Source organism: Physeter macrocephalus, chromosome 11, assembly GCF_002837175.3.
Source record: "Physeter macrocephalus isolate SW-GA chromosome 11, ASM283717v5, whole genome shotgun sequence".
In the NCBI taxonomy this organism is placed as follows: domain Eukaryota; kingdom Metazoa; phylum Chordata; class Mammalia; order Artiodactyla; family Physeteridae; genus Physeter; species Physeter macrocephalus.
The window spans coordinates 133,670,230-133,678,516 of record NC_041224.1 but is presented as its reverse complement, the minus strand read 5'-3'; the positions used below and the strand labels follow the sequence as shown (position 1 = coordinate 133,678,516).

Genomic DNA, 8,287 nt, shown 5'->3' with positions numbered 1-8,287 from the left:
AACACACCATTGTAAAGCAATTATACTCCAATAAAGATGTTAAAAAATCAATCAATAAATAAATAAAATGAAAGATTTTGTCTTATGAAATGAACAATAATGAGATGCACAGAAAATCCATAAATTTTTAAAGGAATTCTATCATATTGGAGTAAGCATCTAAAATGATAGGAGACCTCTAGACCCCCAACTTTCTACAGTCAGTATGCAGGTTGAGAAAGTTACCTTGCTGCAAACATAGGCCATTTATATTAAAACAGAAAAGACATCTCAGAAGATGGAGCCAAGAATCCAGACGGTTGAATCTAGAGCAGACCTAGACCCTAATCAAGGAACCTTGCCTGCTTGAGTAGGAAAACCCAATAATATAGATAGATAGATCTGATAGATTTCAGATTCAGATAGAAATAGATAGATAGATTTCTATCTGAAAGATAGATTTCAGATAGAAATAGATAGATTTCTATCTGAAAGATAGATTTCTACCTGAAAGAAAGATAGATTTCAGATAGAAATAGATTTCTATCTGAAAGACAGAAGGATAGATTTCAGAATTGCTTTGAGCCAATTACTGCTTTTGCCTCCTATTATTCTATTTTTGAATGGGAATGTCTATTGGGGTTACCACGTCCCTGTTTCAACATTTTATGTTGGGTGTATGGTTTAGTTTACAAGCAGAATTTAGAGGAAATAAGGCAAACCTTAATCTCTAACTGACGAGGAACTATACATGAGAAATCCTATCTATATCTGTACCTGATTCAGATCACAAGATCATGGACTTTGAGCCCAATGTGGTCATTGGATGAGACCTCAGGGGTCTTGTGAGGGCAGTGTATATTTTTCCTATGTGATGAATTGAAATAATTGTGGCCAGAGGGTGAGCTTGATGAATTAAAAATGACCACACATTATTTACAAATCTTTTAATTAAGAGGTAGAGCTTATTCCTCCTACACTTTGAATCTGGCCTTTTTACTTTCTTTGTCCAGTTAAATGAGGCGGAAGTGGTATTGTGCAACATCCAAGCCCAGACCTTGAGAGGCCTTACAGTTTCTATTTTTGTCCTCCTGGTACTCTGAGGACACCACACTGTAATAAAGCCCACAATGAAAGGCCATTCCAGCTGTTCCATCCAGTGCTATCTGAGGTCCCAGGCGTGAAAGTGTCACCATCTTAAATCTGCAGCTGACTGCAATCACATGAATAGGTCCAGGAAAATCCAGAGTAAGAACAACTCAGACAAAGAACTGTGAGAAATAATAATAAACCATTGTTATTAATAAACTATTGTGAGGTGGTTTGTTCTACAGCAACATATAATTAGTGTCTATCCATGGTCTAACAGGGAATAGAGGTGAACAGATGGGACAGGTTTTGTGGCAGAGGTGTGACTTGGATTCTACTTGGTTGGGATGCTGTTACCACCATGTTTTTCATCACGTGGACCTCTCCAAAGTGCTATTCACAACATGGCAGCTGGCTTCCCCCAGAGTAAGTGAACTGGGAGAGGGAGAAAGTGGCCAAAATGGAAGCCACAGGGCTTCCCTGGTGGCACAGCGGTTAAGAATCCGCCTGCCAATTCAGGGGACATGGGTTCAAGCCCTGGTCCGGGAAGATCCCACATGCCATGGAGGAACGAAGCCCATGTGCCACAACTACTGAGCCTGCGCTCTAGAGCTCGCAAGCCCACGCGCTGCAACTACTGAAGCCCGCGTGCCTAGAGCCCGTGCTCTGCAACAAGAGAAGCCACTGCAATGAGAACCCCGTGCACCACAACGAAGAGTAGCCCCTGCTCACCACAACTAGAGAAAGTCCGCGCGCAGCAACAAAGACCCAACGCAGCTAAAAAATATATAAAAAATAAAAAATAAAATGGAAGCCACAACGTCTTTTATAACTTAATATCAGAAGTGACATATCATTACTTCTCCTGTATGCTACTGGGCACACTGACCAAACCTGATGGAATGTGCCATGGAGGAACGAAGCCCATGTGCCACAACTACTGAGCCTGCGCTCTAGAGCTCGCAAGCCCACGCGCTGCAACTACTGAAGCCCGCGTGCCTAGAGCCCGTGCTCTGCAACAAGAGAAGCCACTGCAATGAGAACCCCGTGCACCACAACGAAGAGTAGCCCCTGCTCACCACAACTAGAGAAAGTCCGCGCGCAGCAACAAAGACCCAACGCAGCTAAAAAATATATAAAAAATAAAAAATAAAATGGAAGCCACAACGTCTTTTATAACTTAATATCAGAAGTGACATATCATTACTTCTCCTGTATGCTACTGGGCATACTGACCAAACCTGATGGAATGTGGGAAGGGACCACCAGGGTGCTAATATCAGGAGACAGGGATCATTAGGGGCCATCCTTCAGGCCAGCTACAACATAAACCAGGAAATGAATAAATGTATTTCACATCCTAGTCTTCATTTCAAGAATCTCAAAGAGGCTAATTTTCACATATGCTCTATTTCTCCTCTGACCTACTCATTTATCATGGGTTTTACCCATTTCTCTTTACTTTCCAACTTATCCCTTACCTGTTTATCCCCCTCTCCCACTTCATCAGGCCATGGAACATGGCATCTCAGGTCTTCATGACTGACTGAAGGCAACTGCAGCAGTCAACTGGCTCAGCAGGGTCCTCCGTTAGACGCCTCAGTGATGGGGAAATAGACCCTCAAAGATCAGAACTCACCAAATTTTTGCAGAGGAGAACGATAAATGTATTCAGCTCAATAAAAAGCAGCCCAGCCTGGGATTGTAAGGAAACAAGTCCCTGTGTTTGTTGCTGGTGACATGTGAGGTTTCCGAGGAAAGCAATCTTTTATAACAAATCCAGCTATTTGTTATAAATATTTGTCATACTTTTTGATTCCCTGATGTCTTTTTTGGAGAACATACCCTCCAAAAACAACAACATCAGCAAATAGAAAAAGTGAAGTTGTATTCTTTGAACCATCTCAAATGCTCAATAACAAGGAATTGGTCTGAGTAACAGGACAGAAAACTATATCAGCATAAGTGACAAGCATGTCATTTCACTGACACTGACCTGTGTCTATGAAATAAAACTATGTGAGAAACACAAAGTAGGGCATATGTAAGTAAACACACACTGCTAAGATCAAGGTTTGGAAAATCAGAAGTGATACAAATAGATTATTGTTGATTAGGATCTTGGGGGTTAAATTATTTTCATGAGAAGACCATTTCCTCGGAAGTCATCTGTCTTTGAGATGACTAGGAAACTATTAAGCCTTAATAGGAGCTGATTTCCAGTAACCCAAACAACACTCTCTGAGTCTTGGTTTCCTTGTTCACCAAATAGGTGTCACATACCTAAATCCTAGGACTGTAAAGATTAAATGAGATGAACTGTCTGTGTCCATTCTGCCCACTGGGAAGGGGTTTATAATGCAGGTGGAGGAAGTGTGGAATGAGGGAAGCAACCTGGGCTTTGCATTCTGCCCCCACCACACTTAGCAGCTTAACTCTCTCTTACCCTCAGCTTCTTCAACTGTAAATGGTCCTTTCTACCTTGCAAGGTTCTGTCGGGGTTAAATGTTGCATCATATGTACAAAGGCTAGTACTCAGCACATATTAGGTGCTCAATTAATATTAGTCCCCTTCTTTTTTGTTAACTTAAATCTCCAACTCTTTCATTCTCTTCAAATAAAATGAAAAATAAGGGAAGCCCTCTGAAACTGGAAACAAGCAAGTTAAGGTCAAATTTCAAAAAAGTGATATTTCACTAGTTCATTGCCAAGTCACACAATAAAAATAGTTTGTAAGAAGTCAAAGGGGATAGGGTCTTGACACACTACTCAAGTTAACCAAAGGGCCATCCAGTGGTCTTGGTGCAGGGGCTGATCTGAGCCCTTTCCTGATATCCCTAGTCTTGAGAGACAAGATCCATATCACAGAACAGTTTGCCTATAGGTTGAAAACATAAAGGGGTTCAAGATGTGAGAGTATCCACCAGAAATAAGCCTAGGGCATGGTTTGTGAACTGTGGAGCCCAAAGGTAAACAGCCTGGAGACCACAAACTCTTCCTCAGAGGAGTTTCCGACAGTACTAAGAGTGGTACTTGATGAAACAGAAACCACCCCTAAAGGAGAACTCCATCTTCTAGGTAGGTTCTGGGGAATAAATTAGCTGAAAGTCAGGGAAAGGGAAAGAACAGGTTATGGATACTCCCAGACTCCTCTTAAGACTGGAGTCTGTCTCCAAAATCACCAGCACAGTGGAAGTAAAACATACGCTCCTTTAGAATTAAAGTCAGCCCCAAATAGCAAAGAAAGAACAGGATGCATGGCCCTTGTTTGTAAACAAAGACCAAGATAAATGTCGGCTGCCAGACCTCAAAGGGAGGTATGACAGGCCACTTGCAGGGGGAAGCCACAGGTGGCAGAGCGAGCCCTTTGGTCTCCCTGGTGGTCTCTGGCAGATCTTTTCAGAGGCATCCCCAAAGAGCAGAGAAGCTTAGGGGGTCAGAAGGGCACCGACCCCAGCACCCTCCCCACAGGTCTGTGCTGTCTTCTTTGGGCCAACGTTCAAGCATTTATAAACTTGATCATCACTCTCAACACAGCTGTGGTTGAATGCTTTGGAGTCAGGCATTTAGATGTGAATCTCCCAACAACAGGTAAATGGCTAAGCCTCAATTTCCTTGTCTGTATAATGGGATTACCAGTAGTCCCCCACCTCGTAGGTGGTTGTAAAGAGTAAATGAGGTCAGGTATGCAAAGCTTTCAGCACAGTGCCTGGCACATAGCCAGTGCTCACAAATAGTAGGTGCTATTATTATTTTTATTCTGTTGCTGTTGTTGATTTTGCCTTCTGCCTTGTCACGTCACCCAGGGTAGCATTTCTCACCAGAACTGGGAGACATGCAGAGCTGAGGGACCATCAATGACCAACTCAGACATTTTCCAGAGTGGGGAAGGGTAGTATTGACGGCAACCACGAGAAGCAGCAGCTGTACGGAAGAAGTGAAGAGGAAGGGCGTGTGCTGGTCATGAGGCAACGTTCGCATCTATCAGCCTTGCTCCTGGGTCTGCTGCAGGCCAGCTGAGGAGCCAGCTTCTCAGGGCAGCAGAGGGACCAAGCCTGGCCTGCAAGGAGGTTCAGTCATGTTTGCTGAGGGCTCAGGGGCCATTTACAAGTGATGTAAAATGAAGAAGAAGGTCCCCTGGGAGACACCTGGAGAAGACTCCTCCATAGGCGCAGGGGTTCTGCCCACCTCCCTCCCCCACCCTCACTCCCACAGGGTTTGGGGAAGAAAACAGAGCAGAGAAGGCACCACCCGTGCTCGGGGCCAAGGATCCCGTCAAGGACCAGCGCCTCTCTCTCACCCTGGGAACTCGAGACTGACAACAGGACCCAAATCATACAGCAGAGCTCTGCTATTGCTTAGCCTCAGAGCACTGGATTTTAAGGAAGGTACTGTTTATTTTCAACAGGGTGTCATTTCCGACTGGTTCACAAGATATACTTTTCTAGCAGGTCGGTACACAAGTAGTTCCGATAACCAGGCCACCTTAGGAGCCCCGTTACGGTAATTGCACTAAATCTCTGGGGTTGTCTTTTCGTTGGTAACACAAATAAGAGGTAAGTAAAGGTTACTGAATAGGAAATTCAACATGATATATATATAGTCCAGGGCCTAGGACAGTGCCCAGAACACAGAGGTGCTGATTAATGTTTGCAGAATCAGTGTTTACTGAAGTTCATTTAAAAATAGCCCAGCAGTGATCTGTAACCCAGTGTATCAGGAGAGTGTCTCCTCTCTCTCACAAACACACACACACACACAAACACAAACATACACACACACACAATGGCAAACAATAGGAAACCTCAATATATGGTCATTTAAAAAAATGATGTAATAACACAATTCACAAGTATTTTCTCTGAGAATTGATTATCTGGTTGTTGACTCTCAAACTTTGCTTCCTTTTAAAAGGTAGACCTAAAAATTCTCATAGAACTCCATTTTGTTCTTTTTCATACTCCCTTTATTACTTCCTTCTAACATGTGCTCATCATATTTTACCTTTACAACACTAGGGATCTGGTTATGACAAACTCTGTAACAGCCCATCATACTCACTCTATGGTGTCTTGACTAGTTTTACTAAGTTATATCCCTTATACAGAAGTGCCTGACCCCAAAATACATAAAAGTCATTTTTGCAACCCACAGAGCGAGCATGTAACTGATACGAATGTAACTGACACTTACTTAACATTTATGTCTCCTAATAACTTCTTTTTTAAAAAAATTTATGGTGGTATCTTACAAGAAGTCAGTTGATGGGCTCTTGAAAAACTCAGAATAAAACAATATATCAAAGGGTGGCTGTCTTCTGGTCAGTTCATCATCTGTGTTTTTGTGAGTGTTCTTAACAAAGGTGATTGTGTGTCTGGAGTATAGGACACATACATATGTAAATATGAACACTACAGGTGAAAATCCAGAGAATGCAGACACTGTCTAATTCATCAAGACATGAATTTCTTCCTGGTACTGACTGCAACAGCTATTACATTGGACCACCCAAGAAAGCCCCTCCCCAAAAAACAAATCATGGGACAGGTTCTCCGACAGTAGAACCAATCCTCTCATTAGTCTGGGATGGTTGATGGACAGAAATCATATTATTTAAATCCTTTGTTGATTCTGTGCCCAATACACTGACATTTAACATTAAATTTGCCTTCAAATCATATTTTACAAAAAACAAAAGGTAAGAAAAACCATTCTTTTCCTACCTGATGCTGTAGCCACCAGAAGCCAGGCTGCTGCTCTCTGAATGGGACAGACTTCAGGATTTAATCTTCAACAACCTCCCCTGGAACCAGAACCATTGGAAGAAAACTTTCAGTTGCTATGAGCAAGCAGACTGTTTACTTCCAGCCAATTCTTTCTCATTCCCATGGCTTGCTGAGTGCCAGAGTAGGGTGCTTAAGAAAGGATGTCTGGGGAGAAAGGGGTAGAGTTTGGGATAAAGAGAAGAGACAGTTCCCAAGGAAAGGATTCGCTCACCCAGTACCCTTCCTTCAAGCAAAGGAAAGCCCTCTTTTTCAGCTTTAATTTCTCATGGAAGATCTGCCACTGCATTACTCACAGGTAATTACTACATTGCCCCGTTACAAACAGCAGACATACTTTTTGGGCGAGCCTCCAGATTTCTGATTCATGCCTGTACCTGTCCACAGGGATAGCGCTGTGCCTGGGAAAATTGGGAGGGCAACAAGCCCCCCCAAAGGGAGGACACAGTCTAGACTATTAATCAAGTTCTTGGGATAAAATGTGATCAAAAAGATCAGAGGCTGGTGTGAGCCCCTCCATCCATAGGGCATCCACCTCACTCATGGAATCACCTGGTTAGGGCTCAAACTTTTTCCAAGTAGACCAGCCCCTACACTTTATCAAGCTTCAACTTGTTTCCCCAAAGAAGAAAGGAAGAGCAAGGATTACTATCACAAAAGGAATGTGGTTTTCTTACTTAATCTGAGCAGTCGATGTAGGAGAGTCAAAGACGATCGATGTACAATTACAGCTCCTTTAAGTTTAATATCTGAAATACAGGGTTTAAGAAGACATTTCAGTGATAAGCAAGTGTTACAGAGGCTTCAGGTTTGATTCATTTCTAGTTTCCAAGAACGGGAGGTAACACAGTAAAGGGGACAAGGCAAAGAGGTAGAAATTGGAAAATCTTGGGTCTGCTATTTACTAGTGTGACTTAGCCTGGTTTCCAAATAAATAAAATGAGAAGACTGGATGGCAAGATCTGCACAATAATAGAACATCACCTCTCATTTTTACATCTATCCACCTTGTTCTTTTATCGACACTTCAGTTCTCCTCTGGGGAATCACCCCTTCCTCTCAGCTTATTTGCATGGGGTTGGTAACACCCACAGCCTTCTTCAGAAACATACATATGGCCAAGTCCAGCCAATCAGAGTCACTGATAGATTCAGAGATGGGTTCGTGCCAATAGAAGTCATTTCTGGGACTTGCTGGGAAGAGGAGTTATCTTGCTGTGGCCACTAATCTGATGAAACAGGGCCTTGTGCTTCTGGTGGCCATCCTAGGGAAAGAGGGACTGCATGAAGGTAAAGCCACTGCAGAGGAAAGCAGAGCTTAGAGATGGCAAGAGACCAGTCCCTAAGGATGTCATTTGAAGACTTAGATTCAGCCATGACTGAAACCATTTTTCTTTGAATTCCTTAAAAAATTTTCCTTTAGTTCCTTAAGCCTGT

General features: G+C 42.8%; 1 long non-coding RNA gene across 2 annotated transcripts in view; it reads right to left on the bottom strand.

Annotated features, from left to right (window-relative positions):
• LOC129392545 (uncharacterized) overlaps window positions 1-6,930 on the bottom strand; it is a 184,348-nt gene extending 177,418 nt beyond the window's left edge. For both annotated transcript variants that reach the window (XR_008618662.1, XR_008618663.1), the window contains exon 1: window positions 6,792-6,930. This is a non-coding gene — a long non-coding RNA (uncharacterized lncRNA). The remainder of the gene's footprint in view (window positions 1-6,791) is intronic.
• Between the last annotated feature and the right edge of the window lie 1,357 nt (window positions 6,931-8,287).